This window comes from Chelonia mydas, chromosome 15, assembly GCF_015237465.2.
Source record: "Chelonia mydas isolate rCheMyd1 chromosome 15, rCheMyd1.pri.v2, whole genome shotgun sequence".
Taxonomy (NCBI): Eukaryota; Metazoa; Chordata; order Testudines; family Cheloniidae; genus Chelonia; species Chelonia mydas.
This window is the reverse complement of record NC_057856.1, coordinates 675,902-699,873: the sequence shown is the minus strand read 5'-3', so window position 1 is coordinate 699,873 and position 23,972 is coordinate 675,902.

Below are 23,972 nucleotides of genomic sequence, written 5' to 3'. Positions count from 1 at the left end.
GGCCCTATGGACTTGTGCATGTCCAGCTTTTCTCAATAGTCCTTAACCTGTTCTTTCACCACTGAGGGCTGCTCACCTCCTCCCCATACTGTGCTGCCCAGTGCAGCAATCTGGGAGCTGACCTTGTCTGTGAAGACGGAGGCAAAAAAGGCACTGAGTACTTCAGCTTTTTCCACATCATCTGTCACTATGTTGCCTCCCCCATTCAGTAAGGGTCCCACACTTTCCCTGACCTTCTTCTTGTTGCTAACATACCTGTAGAAACCCTTCTTGCTACCCTTCACATCCCTTGCTAGCTGCAACTCCAATTGTGCCTTGGCCTTCCTGATTACACCCCTGCATGCTCTAGCAATATTTTTATACTCCTCCCTAGTCATCTGTCCAAATTTCCACTTCTTGTAAACTTCCTTTTTGAGTTTAAGCTCACCGAAGATTTCACTGTTAATCCAAGCTGGTTGCCTGCCATATTTGCTATTCTTTCTGGACTTCGGGATGGTTTGTTCCTGCGCCCTCAATAAGGCTTCTTTAAAATACAGCCAGCTCTCCTTATCTTACAATGGTTTATACCATCGCCTCTGAGTCATGTTTCCTGCTCCGCCCTCCTCCTTTCCTCTCAGCATCTCAATTCCAGCATCTGACACAGATAAGAAATCTACATAGCGCTCCATTGATACGCACTCAATCTATTCCGCAGCGTGCGACACACACCCTGCAGGCCTCGCCATGTGTACACCAGTACTGTGTTCTTTGTGTGAATCGTGCTGGACGCTAGGAAGAGAATTTCACCTCATGTCAAAAGCAGATTGATAGGCCCCTGCAGTCTGCAGAATCACCCCACCTTTGTCTGGTTGAAGTGCGAGCAGAGTTAATTCATGCTTTTGAGTTTGGTTCCGCTCTGAATGTTTACTCTGAAAATAGCATCCTAGAGTCCCCTCTTCATTGAGTCCCAGTGACTAACCAGACTGCTCTGTTTACAGGTCAAGCCCCTCTAGCTGCTAGCCCTGCCAGCTTGGCCTGGGATCTGAGAATCAGGCGGGGCTCTTTCTGGCTTGCGCATCCCCAACAATAGATTCTGCCAGAGGTATGGAGCCAGAAAAGACCCAGCTCCCTCTCCCAGAGCTGGGTTGGTTCTGCAGGAAGAATAGGTAACTCAATCCAGTCAGCAAATAGGATTCTGAATTCCCACTTTCACCTCCTCCCAGCTTCCTTTCTTTCCCTTTAGGGCCCTGAGTACCCCTGCTCCCCCCATCATATCCCCCCTTCTCGTTTCATTGGCTGCTGTCTCCTATGCTCTGCTGTCCCCTGTGCCCCTAACCCACCCCTTACCCCTTCCTGAGCTGGCCCCAAAGCCACCAGCCCACATCACAGAATCCCATGAGCACTTTGCCAGCTCTGGTACCTCCATAGCCCCTATGACTGCAACCTCTGGGAGCCTCCTTAAGGCATTTACCCTCCCGACCCCCCTGTGTGTCGGGGCAGGCCTATTATCCCGCTGTACAGCTGAGGAGCTAAGGCACAGGGAGGCCCCAGGAACCTGAACCCGGATCTCTCAAACCCTACTGTCTGTCCGGTCTGGATATCCACACGCAGGCCAAGCTTGAGAAGCGACTGGGCCACCATACACTGGGATCCCTGGCCTTGCCTGTTATCAGGCTGTAAGCTGGCTGGGGAAAGCCGCCCCATGAGGTTGGGCAGTGGGTGTTGCCGGAAACAATTAATAAATAATAATAATAATGATTATGTGGGTGACCCAGTGAGTAACAAGGGGCTATTTCTACACAGTCACTTTACAGAGCAGAATTGCACATCACTCTTCCTGTTAACGCTTTCAGCCCAAAGAAGCTGGAATACTGGCAAGAACCTCACAGCAGTCAGCTTAGATGGTCTAAAGCTGTGCACTTGTCAATGGAGCTGCGTGAGCTGCAGGTCCCTTAGTGAAACATGGCCCAGGAAGGAGCAAACATAACATGGAGGCACTGAGGCATTTGGGACATGGAGGGTGGCTTTGTGGTTACAGCACAGGAGTGGTCTCGCGGGCCCTTGAGATGAGCTAGTAGTCCCTTCTGTCCTTGAACTCAACAACTCAGAAAAGTGACTTTTCCCCTCTGTTCAGGATTGCCAGAGACCCGTGTCAACCCCTCCCCAGCCTCTATGCCTAGCGCCAAGCCAACTCGGGGCTGCCTCTGCTGTATTCCAAGGGGCAGGGGGAATTCTGGGAAAGGCAGCATTGCCAACCCTAAGTGTTCCAAACTTCTGATTTCCGAGTCTCTATGTTACACCCGAATCACATTTTCAAGCTTTTCTCCACAACTATGCGGGTTTAAAACTTACCATTGTGTTTAAAGAAAGCCGAGATTTCTGGGTGAGAAAATGACTCCAGAGGCTGGTGCTTTAAAATAAAACCAAGCAAATATAGCAAGACTTGTAAGAGTTGGCAAGCCTGCAAAGGCCAAGGATTGGCTGGAGGAGGGAAGGGGTTTGGCGGGGGCATTCTAATACCCTGGTTGTTCTGTGCCCTGCAGAGCCCCACAGCACCAGTGAAGCAGGGGTGCAATTCAGGGCATTGCTCAAGGCTGCTGTAGCCTGTGCCAAGGGCCCAGCCAGCCCCTTCAGCTGCTGAACAGAGGATGCATCGCCTCTGTTGCTGTACAGAGGCAAAACTGGATCTGTGTTTCCTTGCCAGCCCAGGAGGATGACGATGCTTTCGCTGCTTTGCACAGTGATGGGCCAGCTTTATCAGAGAAGGGCTCTGTACACATAAAACCCTAATCACATTCTAGGAAATTGTGCCCACTTGCTAGGAGAAGCCGCTGCTTATCTGCATGACAAACTTGTTCAGTTTCCTTGCACTCAGACATTCCACTGAAGTGCTGACAAACTTTCCCCCATGCAGGTGTTTCCTTCCTGGCTCACACAGCTGCCAAATTACATGCTGATGAGCAGGCCGGGGATGTCCAGATCTGAGAGCTGTGGGGCCTGTGGTATCCCCTCCCCTTACATGTGACATCCCAGGTACACAGGGAGTTCATCTACATGTCATGCGACCTCTTTCTTTCTCTCTCACTCACACACCCAGACTCACCAGTGTAAAATCTCTCTTTATAATGTTGTTCTCGTACATTCTTTGGGTGCATGTGTGTATCTGAATAAGTGCCTGGGGGGTGAAATAAAGAGAAGTTAGGAAAAGACAGACAGAGAACTGGGGGACAGACAAGGCATACATTGTGTAGGGGAGCTGAGGCCCAGTTAGCCCCGCTGTGTGACAGATGCGTCGAAGGAAGGTGTAAGAACCTCACAGTAGCAGGTGTGCTATCATCTGTCCCCCACATTAGGTTTCATCCTCAACTCTAAAAGAGATTGGCTTGAGCCCTGCAGCATGAGGTTTAATTTCCCTTCCCCATTAATGAGAACTGGCTATTGTACTGATCAATGCAGATGGTCTCCTGCCAATCGATGGTGCCATATGCTGCTAAGTTGTTGTCTTGCATGTTATTAGGTTGCTGTAGCAGAGTTTGGGGGACAGCGGGGTGGTAGCATGCTGCACATTTGAGTCCTGCCTGCGTGTGCAAGGGTTATTGCTTGCAGTTTGTCCGTAAATCCTTTGGGTTCTGTGAGTATTACACTATTGTTGTTACCCATATAAATGCCCGCTTTGGAGGTCCGTGCTCTGAGCTTTGTCTCTCTCTCCCCTGAAATCCATTGTGCTGCCAGCATATGGGGTCTTTTCCAAATTGTTCCATTTCATCCGGATACAATTGAATACAGAGATTTTTTTTAATTGATAAGAACTAAGCAGGTCATCCCCACTGCCATATTGGATCCAAAGTCACCTGCAGGGGCTCCCAGGATCACTTCCTGCAGGTCATTGAGGATGGATTCTCCAGGTTGTAGCATATCGCAGCGTAAGCTCCTTTGAGCGGAGATTCCATTCAAACCACTTTGGGGTTCAATTTTGGAAAATCCAGTTGACTCATTTGAGGCCCAGTGTTGCCAACCCCAAATGTGCAAAAATCCTGAGACGGTCTTAAAAAATCATGAGATTTTTTTAAAAAATGTACATGGTTCGGCTCCTCTTTTTTTGCCTTCTGGCATTGGAGCCGCTAGGTTTCGTCACAACCACAAGGGCTAGACTTTTTTTTTTTAATCAAAGCTGAGATTCTCACATCATCTCCTGACTGGGATGTTGAAAGAGTAACATTTATTGCAGTCTGAAGGACAGATTGTCACATTTCCAAAGAGGAAGCTGATCGGAGCCTTCGTAAAACATCAGATATCATGAGACTGGTGCCAAAATGGCAAGTTTGCAATAGTGGGCCCTCTTTTTTACTGGAGCCCTTTTTGTTCTCCCTTGTCTGTCACCAAGATGAGTCAAACCCAGCCCCATTTCTCCTGCACTGCCAAGCTTCCTCTTGCAGGGAATGAGGGGCAGATGTGACCCAGGCTTACTTAGGGATTTGGAGAACAAACAACCTCCCCTGAAATCTGACTGACAAGGTTTGGCACAACCAAAGGTGCTGCATCTTTACAGGCAGGGAATGTCAGCGTAGCCGCTGCCAAGGCACCCCCTCAGCACAACTCCGAAAGCAGCAGCTACCTCAGTATCCCCACTCAAAGGACTTCATCAGTAACTCCCAGAACCTCTATACATTCACAGCCCCTCTGAGGTTCTGGTTTATTAAATTAAAGTTCTCAAGTCCATTCATTTTCCCTCTTACTGGATCACTGCCAAATTTGCTGCTTCTCACTCCCAGCAGCCTCTGTGCTCCACCTGAGCATCCCCCACTGAGGCTTCCTGCTGCTCTTTCTAGAAGGATCAGCTGATCCCTGCTCAGATGGGCCTTCTTAGTAACCTAAGATTGGCTGGCCCCAGGCCTCCAGCCCTTAAAGGGCAAGCCACCCTGTTCCCAGGAACATGATCTAGTGTTTAAACCTAGGAAATGGCACTTGAGAAATACATCTATCTCAGCTCTGCCACTGACTCACCGCACAGGCAAATCACTTGACTGCTCTGTGCCTCAGTTTACCTGTCTGCAAATCAATGCAGCAAAGGGTTCAACAGGATTTGAAAAGGGGTGCAGCAGTTTTATGAATGGGATAACATTTGCAGATACTTTTATTCTAGACCTAGACGTTGCAGAAGAACAGCAACCAGCCTTCTTCAGGGCATATGCTTTTGGCGGGTGTCAAGAAGGAATGTTTCTCTTCTGATCAAGGAGGAAGGATAGACCAGTCAGGATAGAACTATGATGTGACAGGGTACTAGATGACAACTCCTATAGGTATTATAACAGTATTTCCAACCTATTCTTCCTGTGAGTCACTGCATGGGAGAAAGTTAACTAGTTCTCACAACCACTCATTCTGAGGCCCACCACCATAAATAGCTCTGCTGAGCCACAGAGCATAGTCTGAGAATGCTTGGGCCCAGCTACGAAGAAATATTTAGGCTCCTAAAGTCCCCGGAAATCAGTGGGAGTTAGGAACCTAAATACTTTTGAGGATCAGGCCTTTGTTCTCCAGCGCAGAACTTAGCCCTGCCTGGTGGTTAAATAGGTAACACAGTCTGAATTTCAAGCTTGAAGGAAATCTTAAGATGGCCACGGTTCCCAAGAGGCAGCTGATTGTCAGTTTGTCTGGGTTTAGTGTACGTGCAGATGGGACAATCTCTTGGGGATGGCTAAGACCCCATAAGTACTTCTCTCTATGGGGAATTCTGTTCTCTCCAGAGCAGTGAGGCCAACTTTTCAGTACTGAACAAGTTTCACTGTTCTGAACTTATCCCCACTGTTGTCTGCCCCCATCCCATCCAACAATTATTGCTGATTTGCTCTTCATGCCTCTCCTTCATTTTGCACATTCTCAGTGCTGTTGTGACAGGTCTCCTGTGAATGGCCAACCCAGAGAGACGGTAAGAGCCTGCTACAAGCAGCTAACAGAGTTGTTCTCTTAGTTCAAGAGGTGGAAACCTGTGCTTTTGGTGCTAACTGTCCTGAGCTCTACCCCTGCTGATGCCCCTGGGGGAAACTGCAATATGGTGCATCTCATGCCATTTCTCCTCCATCTCTGCATACCATCTCTGAGACTGCCCTGAGCTTTACCATTCAGACTGGGAATAAGACGTAAATATTTGACAGTGGGGATCATTAACCATTGGGTCGTGGTGGATTCTCCATCACTGACAATTTTTAAATCAAGTTGGATGTTTTTTCTAATAGATCTGCACTAGGCATTGCTTTGGGGCAGGTCTCTGGCCTGTGTGATACAGAAAGTCACACTAGGTGGCTACAATGGCCTCTTCTGGCGTTGGAATCTTGTACTCCAAGGGTCTTTATCACAGGCTGTTGGTCTTTACCGCTGGCTGTCATTCCAGCTAGGTCTTCATTCTGTTCAGCTCTCCGTTGGTTGTTCGTTAGCTCCCCCAGTCCTCACCTGGGAAGTGTTGTGGAGGCAGTGTTGACTGTATAAGAACATAAGAATGGCCAGACCAAAAGTTGATCCAGCCCAGTATCCTATATTCCAAGAGCGGCCAATTCCAGGTGCCCCAGAGGAAATGACCAGAACAGGTAATCAGCAAGTGATCCACCCCCTGTCGCCCGTATAACACACCTGGCCCCAGCTCAGAGGGACTAGACCTTCCCCAGTGTTTGTGACTGATCCTTCTGTGCTTGGTGGAGGCCTTCAAGGAGGAGAGGAATCCCAACAGCAAGGGACTAACAGAACGTCTCTCTCAGCCCAGGTGGGTGGGTTCTGGCATAGAAGGTCCTGCGTTCTACTCCCAGGGCTGCTAGCTGGCAGGTGGGCTTGTCACTGTGGGGTCTTCCCAAGGGCCTGGATTTGCGACCTGCCCCTAGGGAAGGAGTTGTGCAGCTTTTGACCCCAGTGGGGATTTGCATCGGTAGACTTTGGGCTCTTCTATTTTTTAAATGAAAATGGGAAAGAGAATGTCTGGGAGTGAAGAGGGGGAGGTGTTGACTCCAGGAAAACTCTCCCCTTCCCCATTGACCTGACAATGCCTATCCCAAACTGGAACAGGACACTGACAAAGCCCCAGCAAACTCGTTCCTCATACTCTGCTACCAAGTTTTATTCAACAGCCAGCCGCAGGCCTGCTGCATGGCCTGGGGCAAGTCACTGGCCTGTGCCTCAGTTTCCCCATCTGCAAAATGAAGGTAATGACACTGCCGTCCTTTGTGAAACACTTTGAGATCTGTTTCAGAGTAGCAGCCGTGTTAGTCTGTATTCGCAATAAGAAAAGGACGACTTGTGGCACCTTAGAGACTAACAAATTTATTTGAGCATAAGCTTTTGTGAGCTACAGCTCACTTCATCGAATGCATCTGATGAAGTGAGCTGTAGCTCACGAAAGCTTATGCTCAAATAAATTTGAGGTGCCACAAGGACTCTCTAAGGTGCCACAAGTCCTCCTTTTCACTTTGAGATCTGCGGATAGAAAGCACTAGATAAGGGCTAGGGGTTGGTATTATTGCACTTGAAAGACCTTGCGTCTTTTCTCACTGGGAGCATATGATGGGCATTGGTGGCAGCGGCCTGTACTCATACCTCTCCACTGGCCTTCATTTCAAGGGATGCCTGTCCTTTTATCCCCGAGTTCCCTTCGTTCTGCCCCGATTTGGCCTCCCTTCCCCTGCGCTGCCAGCTGTGATTGACACCACCGGTGGGACGAGGGCACTGCAGGAAGGAACCACGCATTGTACGTTTCCTGTAGGGACCCTTTTTCCAGGTCCATCACGTGGGGTCTGTTGCACTCTACCCTTGGCCTTTGCTGGTTGAAGGGGGCAGCCCCAGTGCTGGGGTTTCACGGCGGGGGGGTGTAAAGGAAGGATGCAAGCCCCAGTATGACGAGTTGCCATAGTCACCGTGGCATGGCGCTGCCTCCTGGAGGTTCTGGGAATTAGCTCAGTCGGGTCAACGCCCCATTCCACAGTTACACCCTGTCAGCGTGTAACCTTCCGCAGCCTCTCTCTTGCTCCAGGAACCACAGCATCCTCTTCATGACTTGGCCTTCCACCCAGGTCACTAGTGTGACTTCCCCTTCAGGCCGTCTTCTGCTTCACAGCCCCACAGTGCCAGGCCCACTCTCTACTCCGGTTCCAGCTCAGAGACCCTCTGCACAGCCGCCAAGGTCCGTTCCCTGCACCTTGCTGCCTTTCCCTGAGCTGCTTCCGTACCTCCTGGCCCTCCCCATGCCTCTAAGTTTGCCAGTCTCCTCACTCCCGCCTCCTCGGGAGTAACTGCAGGCAACTCATCTCTGCAGCCCCCCAAACACTCCTCCCTTCTCCCAGGGAGGGACTGCAGCCTTCTCCCTGCTGCCCCCTCTGCTTCCCATTCCCTGGCTTTTGTAAAAGCCAAGCCTGTCCCTCGCAGGTGAGCTTCTCGAATTAGCTGCCTTCAGCCTAAATCTCCCCTGTTTAATGCAGCTAATCAGCTGATTGGGCCCACCTGGCCTAATTCAGCTCTTGCAGGGCCAGTGTGGGGAGCTCACCCATCATACCCAGGAACGAGCATGGTGCTCTTGAGATGGTGCCATGAGCATGCACAATGCTCCCCAGAGATGGCTCATCCTCCCGAGTCACCATCTATGAGAAACACAAGCGGCCAAGCAGAGGCCAGGTGGGAGGAGGGAAATCCTGGTCTCAAATACCCAGAATCTCTGTCCTGCCCCCAAAAAGAGAGAAGGAAATGCTGGTTTTCCTCTGAGGTCAGAGCCTTTAGGTTACGTTGATTGAACCAGGATAAAGATAGAAGGGCGGGGGGGGAAGGTTTCAACACCAATTTCAGTTAAAAATAGAGTCTGTGACCACCCTGGCAATGACTGGTTTCTTAATCTTCCTGGCATACGTCACTGCTGCCTTATGACTCTGGAAAAGGCAGCGAGACAGAGGAAGGAAGGAGCCTGTGGACTTCACAGGAACTCAAGGGCTTTGGAGTGCGAGAGCACTTGGCAGAGCTCTGCATACCACTGCTGCGTAGCAGGAACTTGAGATGGCTGGGAGCTCGCAAGCAACTGGCTCAACTCGTGTTGGGCAAACATTTGGTATAGGCATGGCCATGCCAGGGCAGGTTCTTTGATGGGGGTGGAACCAGCTGCTCCCCACATTCCCTCCACCATTAATAGTTCATGTATCAATCATTTTTACATTGTTCTCCAGGCATAGGGAACCGCCATCCACTGGCACAAATCCCCACAGCAGTCAATGGAGTTACACTAGAATTACACCAGACAGCAGAATCTGGCCTCCCTATGTCTGTTACGGAAGGGAAAGGTTAATGAACTTTGCATCAACGGCCACATCTTAATCAGGCCCTTTCTCAGGCCTTGCTGAGCTAATCTCCCATAGATTCCACTGCCTAAGTGAGAATTGAGCAAGGACTAAGGGTGAAATTCACCTCGGGGACAAAGGACAATACCAGGGCTATGTACCACTTAAGACCAGTTTTGAGGCAGTGGAGAATCAGGCCCTGAGTGTGAGTGACCTTCCATCATGTTCTGGTCTCCTGAGGGGCAGGGAGCAGCTTCTTAAACAAGAGGTTTGCCTGAGGAGGTTGTGAAGGCTAGGACTATAACAGGGTTTAAAAGAGAACTAGATAAATTCATGGAGGTTAAGCCCATTCATAGAATCATAGAATATCAGGGTTGGAAGGGACCTCAGGAGGTCATCTAGTCCAACCCCCTGCTCAAAGCAGGACCAATCCCCAACTAAATCATCCCAGCCAGGGCTTTGTCAAGCCTGATCTTAAAAACTTCTAAGGAAAGAGATTCCACCACCTCCCTAGGTAACGCATTCCAGTGTTTCACCACCCTCCTAGTGAAAAAGTTTTTCCTAATATCCAACCTAAATCTCCCCCACTGCAACTTGAGACCGTTACTCCTCGTTCTGTCATCTGCTACCACTGAGAATAGTCTAGAGCCATCCTCTTTGGAACCCCCTTTCAGGTAGTTGAAAGCAGCTATCAAATCCCCCCTCATTCTTCTCTTCCGTAGACTAAACACTCCCAGTTCCCTCAGCCTCTCCTCATAAGTCATGTGTTCCAGTCCCCTAATCATTTTTGTTGCCCTCCGCTGGACGCTTTCTAATTTTTCCACATCCTTCTTGTAGTGTGGGGCCCAAAACTGAACACAGTACTCCAGATGAGGCCTCACCAATGTCGAATAGAGGGGAAGGATCACGTCCCTCGATCTGCTGGCAATGACCCTACTTATACAGCCCAAAATGCCATTGGCCTTCTTGGCAACAAGGGCACACTGTTGACTCATATCCAGCTTCTCGTCCACTGTAACCGCTAGGTCCTTTTCTGCAAAACTGCTGCCGAGCCATTCGGTCCCTAGTCTGTAGCCGTGCATGGGATTCTTCCATCCTAAGTGCAGGACTCTGCACTTGTCCTTGTTGAACCTCATGAGATTTCTTTTGGCCCAATTTGTCTAGGGCCCTCTGTATCCTATCCCTACCCTCCAGCGTATCTACCTCTCCTCCCAGTTTAGTGTCACCTGCAAACTTGCAGAGGGTGCAGTCCATGCCATCCTCCAGATCATTAATGAAGATATTGAACAAAACCAGCCCCAGGACTGACCCTTGGGGCACTCCGCTTGATACCGGCTGCCAACTAGACATGGAGCCATTGATCACTACCCATTGAGCCCGACAATCTAGCCAGCTTTCTATCCACCTTATAGTCCATACTTCTTTAACTTGCTGGCAAGAATACTGTGGGAGACAGTGTCAAAAGCTTTGCTATAGTCAAGGAACAACACGTCTACCGCTTTCCCTTCATCCACAGAGCCAGTTATCTCATCATAGAAGGCAATTAAATTAGTCAGGCATGACTTGCCCTTGGTGAATCCATGCTGACTGTTCCTGATCACTTTCCTCTCCTCTAAGTGCTTCAGAATTGATTCCTTGAGGACCTGCTCCATGCTTTTTCCAGGGACTGAGGTGAGGCTGACTGGCCTGTAGTTCCCCAGATCCTCTTTCTCCCTTTTTAAAAGATAGATTAGTCTTTTTCCAGTTGTCTGGGACCTCCCCTGATCGCCATGAGTTTTCAAAGATAATGGCCAATGGCTCTGCAATCACATCCGCCAACTCCTTTAGCACCTTTGGATGCAGTGCATCCGGCCCCATGGACTTGTGCTCGTCCAGCTTTTCTAAACAGTCCCGAATCACTTCTTTCTTCATAGGGGGCTGGTCACCTCCTCCCTATGCTGTGCTGTCCAGTGCAGTAGTCTGGGAGCTGACCTTGTTCGTGAAGACAGAGGCAAAAAAAGCATTGAGTACATTAGCTTTTTCCACATCCTCTGTCACTAGGTTGTCTCCCTTTTTCAGTAAGGGGCCCACACTTTCGTTGACTTTCTTCTCGTTGCTAACATACCTGAAGAAACCCTTCTTGTTACTCTTAACATCCCTTGCTAGCTGCAACTCCAGGTGTGATTTGGCATTCCTGATTTCACTCCTGCATGCCCGAGCAATATTTTTATACTCCTCCCTGATCATTTGTCCAATCTTCCACTTCTTGTAAGCTTCTTTTTTGTGTTCAAGATCAGCAAGGATTTCACTGTTAAGCCAAGCTGGTCGCCTGCCATATTTACTCTTCTGTTCCTGTAACCTCAATAAAGATTCTTTAAAATACAGCCAGCTCTCCTGGACTCCTTTCCCCCTCATGTTATTCTCCCAGGGGATCCTGTCCATCAGTTCCCTGAGGGAGTCAAAGTCTGCTTTTCTGAAGTCCAAGGTCCGTATTCTGCTGCTCTCCTTTCTTCCTTGTGTCAGGATCCTGAACTTGACCATCTCATGGTCACTGCCTCCCAGCTTCCCATCCACTTTTGCTTCCCCTACTAATTCTTCCCAGTTTGTGAGCAGCAGGTCAAGAAGAGCTCTGCCCCTAGTTGGTTCCTCCAGTACTTGCACCAGGAAATTGTCCCCTACACTTTCCAAAAACTTCCTGGATTGTCTGTGCACCGCTGTCTTGCTCTCCCAGCAGATATCAGGGTGATTGAAGTCTCCCATGAGAACCAGGGCCTGCGATCTAGTAATTTCAGCTAGTTGCCGGAAGAAAGCCTCGTCCACCTCATCCCCCTGGTCCGGTGGTCTATAGTAGACTCCCACCACGACATCACCCTTGTTGCTCACACTTCTAAACTTAATCCAGAGACTCTCATTAATGGCTATTAGCCAGGATGGGTAAGGAATGGTGTCCCCAGCCTCTGTTTGTCAGAGGGTGGAGCAGGATGGCAGGAGAGAGATCACTGATCATCACCTGTTAGGTTCACTCCCTCTGGGGCACCTGGCGTGGGCCACTGTCTGTAGACGGACACTGGGCTGGATGGACCTTGGGTCTGACCCCGTCTGGCCGCTCTTATTCACTCTTTAGAGCACAGAGAGACATCTAGTGGCTGAATAACATAACTGCAACCACATAGCATTACAGCACAGACGCTCCCACATGCTGCCTGCAGGGAGATGAGACTGGCAGGTCTCTCCCACCTCCAGTGTCCATGTGACCAACAGGCCAGCCTGTGTAAATGCACCCAACTCTCAGCTGCGGTTCACACACACACCATGCAATTCCCTCCCCCTCCCCTCCTCCCCCCGCCCAGTTCCGAGGGCTACAGGGTTTGGAAAACTAGGAATAGTGATGCCTTAGCAAAGGCCGCTGGCCACCAGCTGTGCACCGTGGTGGAAGGTACCTGGGCAGAAAGCAAAATCTGCATGTAGCCATCCAGCAACTAACTCATCCGCAGGGGGATTAGACCTGGGGCATGGCTCTTCCCTAGAGGAGGAGCCCACTCTGAGCAGAAAGTGAAGGTGTTCCAACAGGTGGGGCAGGTCCTGCTCCAGCCGCTGCTTGGAAAACCCACTGCGGTCAGGCCTGGTCCCAAGCCTCGGGCCAGGAACGGGCTGTGTGGGGCAGGGAAGCCACACCCAGCGCTGAGGTTGGGCCACTATGTGGCAGGAGGTGGGGAGAGGCCTTGTTCAGCTGGAGGGGAAGGCTGGGCCTGAGCGTTGGGAAGGACACCCTTGCAAGTTAATGGAAGAGAGACTGCAGCTGGACCCTGCAAAGTGCCTGCAGCCTCTGGCCCTGCCGAGCTTCCCAGCCCATCTCACCGGCACATTGTTGTTAGCCCGTGACTTGAGCAGGAGTGTTGTTCACGCTCCTAGGCTGGGGGCAGCGGGGCAGAGGAAGTGGCAGGTCATCAGGCAGTTTGCTCCAGGCCCTGTCTCTGCCTTGGGCTGGATGTGAAGTAGCCAATGAAAAGTGACACCCAGTAGCTGCTGGCCCCTTCTTCCTGTAGCTTAGCTGTCCCCTCTCCCCATCTGTAACCCCCCCATCGTCAGCCCCAGCATGATGGTTAACGGGGAGAACACACGCTCGCCCTGCTCAGGGCTGCTGTGACCTCAGAGCGGGAGGTCAGTCGCATCCCCCTTGCCTCTTCATGGAGGGTCTGGCTACCCTGCAGAGGGAGGTGTGACTGCAGCACCGGCAGCCATACCCGGGTTAGCCTCAGCTAGCTAGCTCAGGTACCAACAGCAGTGAACCTGCAGCTGCCTGGAGCACAGAGTACGTAGGGTGGCTTGGCACTCTCTAGTTCCTGCGCCCTTTCTGAAGCGGGCTCAGTTATGCAGCCCCACACCCTGTGCCTTGGCATCAGGCAGGGTATCTTGGCATCAGGCAGGGTATCACAGAGCACCTGCAAGAAAGATGGACAAACGCTTCTGGGGGCCAGTCTGAGACCTGTCAGAGGCCTGATTTGCAGCGAGCAGGTGCTCAGCACATTCTAACAATCAGGCTTCTGGGAGGCATCTGAAGTTGGACCTCACAGAACTGACCCACCCAAAATCACTAGCTCCCTCTTGCCATTTTAAGCCAAGCCGATCAGCTCAGTGCATCGCAATGGAAAGCAGCTAGCCAGCCCTTTTTTTGTGCAAGTGACAAGTGTTTGACTAACTAGCACCCAGGGATGTGTGAACTGAGCATGTGGGTCCAGTTTCCCACATGCGGGTTGGGAAACAGCCTCTGCCCCAAGGAGCTGGCCATCTCAGTAGCCAAGGCAGCCAAAGCATGGGGGAAGGGGACAATCAGAGTGCGGGGTTTACTGTCATCACAGCTTCACCTGCGGTTTTGTTACTGCAGTGACTGCAAAGCTCAGAGGTTACAATGGCCTGTTAGTATTATCACCCATACTGGTGTGACCAGCCTCTCAGCCCCAGAGACCAAGCTAAATTCAATAGGGAGCTCCAAGGGAGGGCACTAACAAGGCACAAATGGGGAGGTGCAGGGCCGTCAGTAGTGAGCACACACGTTTCCTTGGTTACTGGACACATGGTGCCTCTCACTTGCTCTTGAGTCTCGCTTCCAGGAGGGTGCGCCGGGGGTGCTGATCCCAGCTTTGCAGACCTGGGCTGAATTCCCTTCCCTGCCGGCTGCGTGCCCTTGGGCAAGTCACTTAGGCCCAGATTGTTCAAGGTATTTGGGTGGGGCTGCACCCAGCAGTGTAACGCCTCACTCATCTAGGTGCCTAAATCCAATGAACTCTCCATGGGAGTTTGGCTCTCAGTGCCTCAATCAGTAAGTTGTTGCATGGCTGAGCTCAGCAACCCCTAAACATCTTGAAAACTCTGGGTCTTAGCCTCTCTGTGCTTCAGTGCCCATCTGTACAGGGGCTAAAGGCCCTGCCCTCCCCGCACTGGAGGGGGCCTGGAGGAGAGCACAGTTAAAGACTGAGAGGGGTCAGATGTGGCTGGGGAGGGGGTGTTCGTTGTGACACTGCACCCATATTCTTCACAGAGATATGATGATGATTATGGCATAATTCTGATGTATTTTATGCAAGATGGGTCACATGAGGGGTCATTGGAAAGGTTATGATTTACTGAATACGATTATCCTATTCGTATGCGGGTATCATTTTTGTGTCTGAAGTTAGGAATATTGACTATGTATCTGTATTACAAATGTTTTTACATTTGGGGAATGCCCACTAGGCAAAAGGCTCTCAGTCCAGATGGCTGGCTGGGAAGGGCCCATTCAGGTTAATGAGCCATTGGGGGAGAATAGGCCTTAGTAGAAGCTTATCTCCCACCTGGGGGCCTTCCTGAGGACGCTGCAGACACTCATGGCTGTTGTGACACTACAGGGACATGTGACCAGGTCACCTGGTGCTAGACTCCATCTTGGAATATCAGTGTTTTTACATTGACTGGCGTGGGAACCAAGCTCTGAAACAAAGGGTTACAGCAATATGCAAAGGCTATTTAAGGCAGGGTAGTCACATCATTGTGGTTCACTGACTCCCCACCCAAAGAGACTCCTGGAAACACGCTAAGAAACAAAGACTGAACTGGAGGAAGTGCTGGACCATGGCTAAACGGACTTTTAGCCTGTGAATGGAGCACCTGGGGATTCCAAGCTGTAAGCAAGTGCAGTTTACCCCTTAAGAACATGCAGCTTGCCTGTGTCATCACTTAGGGTGAGGATTTGCTATTCCGATCTGATCTATGTAGCATATTAAGATCAGTTTGTGTGTTTTGTTCATATGCTAGGTAATCTGCTTTGATCTGTTTGCTATCCCTTATAATCACTTAAAATCTATCTTTTGTAGTTAATAAATTTGTTTTTGCTTTGTCTAAAACCAGTGTGTGGGAGTCATAACTTGGGGCAGAAAGCTGTTGTATATTCTCTCCACATTGAGGGAGGGAGTGAATTTTATGAGTTTACACTGTGTGGTTCCCTGTGCAGCGCAAGACGGTATAATTTGGGGTTTACACTCCGGGGGGGGAGGGGGTGTGCCTGAGTAGGTGCGAAGCTCCGTAGCTGGAGCCTTCCCATGCAGTGCTGATCACAGGGTCTGCATGTAACTGGAGCTGGGTGTGTCCCTACCTGTATGTGTGCTGGTGAAAGTGCGGGCTGGTCACAGGTGTAAAGGGAGCCAGGCTGGTGGGTCAGGGGGCTCAGTAGCACCCCAGTTCCAGGTGGCACCCCGGGGGAACCCGTCACATTCCTATCAAAGGCCCTGCGACTAGTTTCCGTTTTAACTTCATTTCAGGCTGGGCCAGCCTTGGAAGACAGCAATCAGCGTGGAAGAGGCCAGCAGAGGATGGGATACCTGCCGACTGAGCAAAAGAGAGTTTCCAGCATCTGGTGACAGAAACAGCAGATCTACGAATGGATTAGCTATATCGACAGCCATAATAAGTACACCCTGCCCAAAATCTAACTGCCTATCCAGAGCTGGCAAACCATGGGAAGTTTTCCTGCACCACCAGCCCAGAGGGGGTGAAAATTCATAGGCAAATCGATATAATGCTGTGCTACAATGAAGATACCATATAGTTTCCTGACAACCCATCTTCCACACTGGACAACACTAGACAGCATGCCATGAGCAGACGAAACCCAGGAAACAAAATCCACCTGCCACGGCAACTGGGGTGGATAATCCAGGCAGCTCAGACACTGCCGCCATGCCAGGCGGGCATGCCAACGAACCAAGCCCAACAGGCTGAAATACGCATCCATGCTTGCGAAGGCTAATTCCCTGCTCCCTCTTTCCCATAGGTAGTGTATATCTAGTTACACTAGTAAAATGTAATCACTGGCTGCTTGCTTAATTTTTCCCCTGGCTTGGAACCCATTTTGGATCCCACATGGGGTGGGGAATGGGGGGGAGGGGGCAATGGTGCAGCTTCTGCCCTCAACAGAAGCAAAATTCAACCCCCTGCATGTGATTTTCTGCCTAATACCAATTGCAAGGGCACAGCCTGGAAATCCCTCCCATCTTAATGCCAGACAAGGCAGTGGTCGCACTGTCTGAGGCTCCCTGTTTCCTCTGCAGGCTACTCACTGGGGCCATCCCCAAATAGTTCCTCCAAATACAGGCCCACGCTGGCCCGTCTGATCCATCCCCTTAGCCTGGGCCAGTGGGTCTGCTCCTATGACTTGGGGCCTCTCTCCAGCGGTGTCCCTGTTCCCTCTGCCTCAATGGTTATCAGCACAGCGTCCCAGCTCAGGAGACAGGCACGCCGGATGGCGTGCTCAGAGCTGGGCAGGGTTCCCCGCACCCAGTCAAATTCTCCCTAGTAGGGGCAGGGAGTCCCTGGACCTCCCAGTCCCACCCTTTGCTTTGCAGGAGATGGGCTGGAGGTGCTAAAGAAGCACGGCACCTCCAGGAGCAGGGATTGGTGCTTAAGGTCCTGAGCTCCAAGCCTACAATGTCTGTATATAGGTGTCCACTGTGCATGCGCGTGAGAGACCCCGACACAGCACCTTAGCACAGGGACTGCTACAAACTCCAAGACTCATCAGCATTAATGCTGTTTGTGACCATATGGAGTCAGGATCCTCGCTCAGCAGGGGTGGGGTGGGGAGTTCAGCCTCAGACTTTCTTTTAAACCAATTTTAGGGTTTTTTACTTAAACCCAGCCCCCACTGATTGCACTGGGCAAGATCTGGACCAGCAGCCTTCATTCACATCAGGCTGTAGGAGCTACAGCCGCTTGACCCCACTCCAGCACCCATCTGCTGTGTCATACTCTAGTTTGTCCTTTTTAGGCAATGCCGAGACGCTTGGTGGTTAAAGGGGCGGTGAGGGGAGGGAGAGGCGGAGACTTCCTCGGGGGAAGAGAATTCAGTGATACAGAGGGGTGCAGCATGGTTTTCCCCAAGGCTATTTTATTCGTAATGGATTAAATCCCCCCCTGCAAGGCCGATGGGTGCTGTTGGGGGATGGCAGCGGCAAGGCCCACTCCTTGCGCTGGCTCTCTGGGTACAGGCTGAATTTCACCCTGTGCACCAATCCTCCCACTTGGAGCAGCACAGTTGAGTTTGACGACACAGGGGACCTGACCACAATAGCTAGGGGAGAATAAGCTATTTTGCAGCAGCTATTGTGGAGTTGCTTGCCATATGGACAGAGTTCCAGAATGAACGTGATTTCATTGCAACATAATTACTCCACTTTGGAAGCCCACCAATTATTTTGGAATAAAGTGACTCTTTAAAGAGCATACAGACAGCGTAGTCTACAATTAGTAAATGTGTGTATTACAGGAGGGGCTGAGGGCCAGCCAAGATCAGGGCACCATTGTGCTAGGCCCTGCATATTTGCAGAGCAGCCCTGAAGAACGTACAAGCTAAAGAGACCAGCTAGATGCCGGGTGGGAAAAGGGGTCTAACACGAGGCGCTGCACAGCTGCTCTGGTCAATCTCCCTGAGCAGACACCTTTCCCTAATCAGCCGGAAACTGCACCTCCCTCCCCCGCACCCCTCGCTCCACATCCTTCATCCTCTGGAGACGGGTTCAGTCCTCGCAGGAGCCAGGCTGTCTGGAATTCTCCTTCCTCCCGAGTGAATGTGCCCCCGCCTTCCCTGGGCCCTTGGGCTGGGTGGGGCTCTAGCAGGCAGCAGAAGCCAATTGCTTGTGTCAGATTGTTACCATGGTCAAAGGGCCTGCTGAGCTCCATGTGATGAGCCAGCAGATGGTGGGTCGGAAGCATGGGAGGATTAGTCCATCATAGGCTGGGGCCAAGTCAGAGGAAGGCTAGTGGAGTAGCTGGAGCTCAGCTTGGAGGCAGCAGGGCATTGAAAGGAGGCCTGCTTAGTAGAGATTGTGGCAGCCCTGTATTTCTATGATTTAACAGAGACTTGGGTTCAAGTCCTAGCTCAGCCAGAGTGCACAAGTCAAGTCACTAGCCTGTGCCTCAGTTTCCCCATCTGTAAAATGAGAATAGCACTTCCCTGCCTAACAGAGGGTAGTGAGGATAAAATCCAGGAGCAATTGTAAGGCACTCATAAACTACAGTGAGCAGGGCCCTATAAAGTAAGTGTCTAGACTGATAAACACGGCAATTCCTCTGCTCTCCTAACCTGATCAAGGGGAAATTCTCTCCCCTGTTGTGCACAGTGCAGGTCCCAAGGACTAACAGGAGCCGAAAGGGCATAAGGGGCAGCTGCCTGCGAAGCAGGACAGGAGATTCCGAGCAGGAAAGCCCCTCGGCTGAGTAACAGGCCTCAGGGCCACGTTCTCCCAGCTCGTGGAGAGCAGAGGCTGCACCGAGCCTGCTGTTAACGTGCAGGGAGGGTGGCTCCTGGTGGAGCAATTGTAGAACAGAGGAATGGAAAGTGAGGCACAGCCTTGATTTCAGTGCCCTTAGCAGCAGCAGCCCAACTAGCTCCTCTCAGGCCCCCTAACTCCTGTGACGTGCAGGGATAACGCACTCTCCCTTCAGTCATTTCCAAAACACAGAGAATCACATTAAAGAATCCAGGGTCATTCCCTCCCTCTGCCCGCCAAAGGATTCTCTGGCTCTGCGCATGTGTGGGCAGCTTCCCACGCCGCTCAGCTCAGCCTGGGCTGGGCTGCCAGGGCTCCAGGCATTTCCCTGCAGAGCAGAGGGTGAGCACGCACTGCCAGACCCTGAGCAGGAGCAGGGGGCGGCCGGAAGAACGCAGTGCGGCGTGCTCGCTCCAGGCCCAGGAGATTCTCCCCTGGTGCTGTCACATCCTGGCCCTTTTTCATGCTCCGACTGCAGCGACCCGTTCAGATCGTCCTGGGGGGGTGAGTGGAGCGTGGGCCAGGAGAGGACGTCACAGATGCAGATAACAGTGAGCTAGGCGAGGGCATGGCCTGATGAGATACAGCCCCGTGGGTGTTATTAATGAGCCCAGCAGACGCTCCGGCGGCCTTGGGAATGCGCTCTCAACGAGCCCCACCCTCTCCCCTCTGTTCGCAGCCACCCTGAGGTAATGCCTCTGGATCGCCCGGGGCTCACTCGCTGCCCTGGAATGAGGAAGAGGGAGAGTTGGAGAACAAGCGGGCCATGACGCTCGGCAGGCCTATCCCGAGACTGGGCCTCTCGCTGCTCCAGGCCTGCTCCCTCATGGCACAGGCTCCTGCTGACTCAGGGAGACGATGCTGCGGCCGGAAGGAGAGCGTGGGCCTGTGGCTGGAGCAGCGAGGGCAGACGCACAGGACTGAGATTGCGCCATAGGTTTGGACTAAGAGGAAGAACGTTCTTCGCAAGAGACAGGGATGGTACGGCCCAGCGAGCCAGGACCACCCAGTCTCACCCCAGCTCTGCCCCAGCCTCATTGTGCAACCTTGGGCCACTCACTCCCCCCTTCTGCGCCTCAGTTTCCCTACCTCTCTAACAGCTTTCACTGCCCTTTAACAGTGGCACAAAGGGCTCAGCAGGGATAATAGGGCCAAGCCCAATTCTTCTCCTTCAGGATCTCCTTATTTGCCAAGCTGGCTCCACCGTGAAAGCTGCTCGTCCAAGGAGAGGTTTTGAACATTCTGCCGAAGAGAAGGGATGGGACGGCACCAGCGGTGATGCTGAGCTCTGCAGGCGCCTGCAACAGGAGAAGGCAGAGGCCTGGTGGCGGTTTCAGATGCGGGGGGTTGCTCAGTTGGTTCTGGTGGACAGGAATACGGACTCTGCCCGAGTGCTGGGCAGCGGCACAGCCGGGCAAAGGGACGAACGGTTCAAAGGCAGGAGGTAGCAAAGGCCAGTTTTTTAATGGTTCCTTGGAGCCGCGACTGACATTTGAATTTGTTTGAGGGGGTTTTAAGTTTGGGTTTTTGTTTTTTTTTAAGTGAAAAGTGAAGTAAAATTTGAAACAGAGTCTGACTGGTATGTCTGGAAAACATTAACACACATTGTGCTTGGGGGGTGTGGGTCACAAAAGCAATTGGGCAAATGTGACACATCTGCACAGTTCAGTCGCCCCAAATCTGCATTTGCTGGCAAAAAAGCTGAACATTTTTGCCCATTTTTGCTCTAGCCAACAGCTTCAGTTCATTAACCTGCCCCCTTCCACTGGGCCATAAATAGGCCCTCCCAGCGAGGCAGATGGGGTATTATGGCCAGGAAATGGGGCAGGTGGGCGGGCTAGATAGGGAACTAGATCCACATTGAGGTGTTTTATTTTGCAAAATTCCACCTCCCTGGGAACTCTCCCATTGGACAGGAAGGACAGCTCCGTGGTTAGGGCAGTATCCTAGGACCTGGAAGGCCTGGGTTCAAGCCCCTGTTCCGTCATATACTTTCTATGTGACTGTGGGCAAGTCACTTTGGCCCAGCTGCTCAGAGGTATTTAGACTCCCATTGAAATCGGTGCCTCAGTTCCCCATCTTTGACATGAGAATAATGACACATCCCTACCTCACAATAAAGGCATTGAAGATTGTGAGGTGCTCAGACACTCTAGGAATGGGAGCCAGAGAAGGACCTCAGATTGATTTGTAATGAGCAAAAGTTTCACTTCCTTGCTGTCTTAATGAGCCTAGCACCTTTCAGATCCAGGTAACTCTAAACCTCACTCGCTTTTATACCCTCCGCTGGCATCACCTCATCGGCCTCCGTGGGTTATTGCTTGGGGGCTAAAAAAGAGAAGCCAGATCTGCATCTCTGTGGACAAGGAATCTGGGCTTACACAAGCACAAACTGTCCCCACAATAAATAGGGAGAGCATTCTGGGTAGTATGCAAATTAGTATATCATCTACAGCATTCCAGAGTCAGCAAAATTCTGCTCCAGGTTCAAAAGCCAAGGGCAGTCACCCACGCGGCTCGTGGAAAACCTGGGCTGGGCAGCAGAGCTGCTAGGGTACAAGCCGGAGGAATGGAAGCTGAAGCGATCATCATGGCAAGGCCCAAGGGGACAGAGCCTCTTTGCCGATGGAGCGCTTCCCCCCTGTACTCCTCACACTTCTTTGCACAGGTGGGAAGGGTCCCCATCTTACAGAGGGGAACTCACACAGACCACAGCCAGGAATGGCTACTACAGCTTATGGCTGCCAGCTCTCCCCCTGCCCCGTGCTCTCAGCTTGCTGCTAGTTTCTTCAACTCATCACCTTCCCAGGAACAGGCTGCCAAGTCTGCGGTTAACAGGTCCTCCCTCTGATGCAGCGTCAGCACTTGCTGCTGTGGGGAAGGAGGGGGGAAGCAGCAGGCCGTAACTGAGGTGAGAGACACCCGACCACGGAGATAGACAGAGCTCGTGGTAAAGCATGGGGCACCTCCCATCACCACGGCTTCCCGATCTCACTCAGCTCAGCCTGGGGGACCCATCAGATCACGCCACATCCTGAGTAATTAGGAGCTGGGGTGTGGAGTTCATTAGTACACAGGGACCTGAGCCTTCAGCTGTTGTTTATGATCATGGGAAACATTCCCAGCAAAGCAGAAAAACCTCAACAGCAAGAGGATTTTGCCTCATTGCTTCCATTCTGCAAGCTGGCTCCATTCTCCAGAACCAGCAGCAGTTGGCTTTGACCTGCTCACAGACCAGGTGACATGGGCATGAAACATGCTTACCCCCACACACCAGGAACCAAGAGCTCTGCTTGGCAGAGTCCAACATTCCCTTTGGGCAAAGAACAAGCCGGGCCTCAAAACAGAAGGACTGGGCCGGGGGGGAAGGGGGAGATTTCAGTTCATAAAACCACAAGGATTTGTGGAGGATTGGGCCAAAAGAAATCTGATGAGGTTCAACAAGGACAAGTGCAGAGTCCTGCACTTAGGACGGAAGAATCCCATGCACCGCTACAGACTAGGGACTGAATGGCTCGGCAGTAGTTCTACAGAAAAGGACCTAGGGGTGACAGTGGACGAGAAGCTGGATAGGAGTCTACAGTGTGCCCTTGTTGCCAAGAAAGCTACCGGCATTTTGGGGTGTATAAGTAGGGGCATTGCCAGCAGATCGAGGGACGTGATCGTTCCCCTCTATTTGACATTGGTGAGGCCTCATCTGGAGTACTGTGTCCAGTTTTGGGCCCCACGCTACAAGAAGGATGTGGAGAAATTGGAAAGAGTCCAGCGAAGGGCAACAAAAATGATTAGGGGTCTGGAACACATGACTTATGAGGAGAGGCTGAGGGAACTGGGATTGTTTAGTCTGCGGAAGAGAAGAATGAGGGGGGATTTGATAGCTGCTTTCAACTACCTGAAAGGGGGTTCCAAAGAGGATGGATCTAGACTGTTCTCAGTGGTAGCAGATGACAGAACAAGAAGTAATGGTCTCAAGTTGCAGTGGGGGAGATTTAGGTTGGATATTAGGAAAAACTTTTTCACTAGGAGGGTGGTGAAGCACTGGAATGTGTTACCTAGGGAGGTGGTGGAATCTCCTTCCCTAGAAGTTTTTAAGGTCAGGCTTGACAAAGCCCTGGCAGGGATGATTTAGTCGGGGATCGGTCCTGCTTTGAGCAGGGGGTTGGACTAGATGACCTCTTGAGGTCCCTTCCAACCCTGATATTCTATGAAGGGATTTCCCCCAAAGATCATGGGTTATTCATACGTGCCAGCTCCCCAATCCCCCAGCATCCTCTCTGCCCCCAGCCTCATAGGGAAGCCAGCAATAAAGTCCCTCCCCAAGCATCCCCACAGATCCCTGCTCTGAAACCAGCAGCTGCCCCATTCCCTGAACTACGGCTGCTGCCCATCAACCCAGCCAGCAAGGGGGGCTGGGGGTGGGACACGGCCGAGACAGAGGCAACAGTGCGGGATGGAGGGGGGACAGACGCTTCCAAGTGGAAGTTGGAGAGAATGCTGCGGTGAGGTAGCACTTGGTCACATCTAGCCCCTGGTACATGGAACGAGTATCTACCTTTCATCACCCTCGTCTCAACAGGGCCCATGGGGGGGCAGCTGCTTCTCCTCCCCCGCAGGAGCTGTGCAGGGGTAGCAGGCAGGGCCGGTGCAACCACTAGGCAAACTAGATGGTCACCTAGGGCACCAAATGGTTGGGGGCAGCGGTGGAGCGGAGGGGAGCTGGGGCGGGGGCGGGCTGCCTGCAGCAAGTAAGGGGGTGGTGGTGCACAGGGGAACTGCTCCCCCCCCAGCTCACCCCTGCTCTGCCTCCTCCCCTGAGCCCTGCCCTGCCTCTCTCCCTCCCAGGCTTGCCGCCAAACAGCCGATCGGCGCCACAAGCCTGGGAGGCGGAGAAATGGCGCGTGCTCGGGGA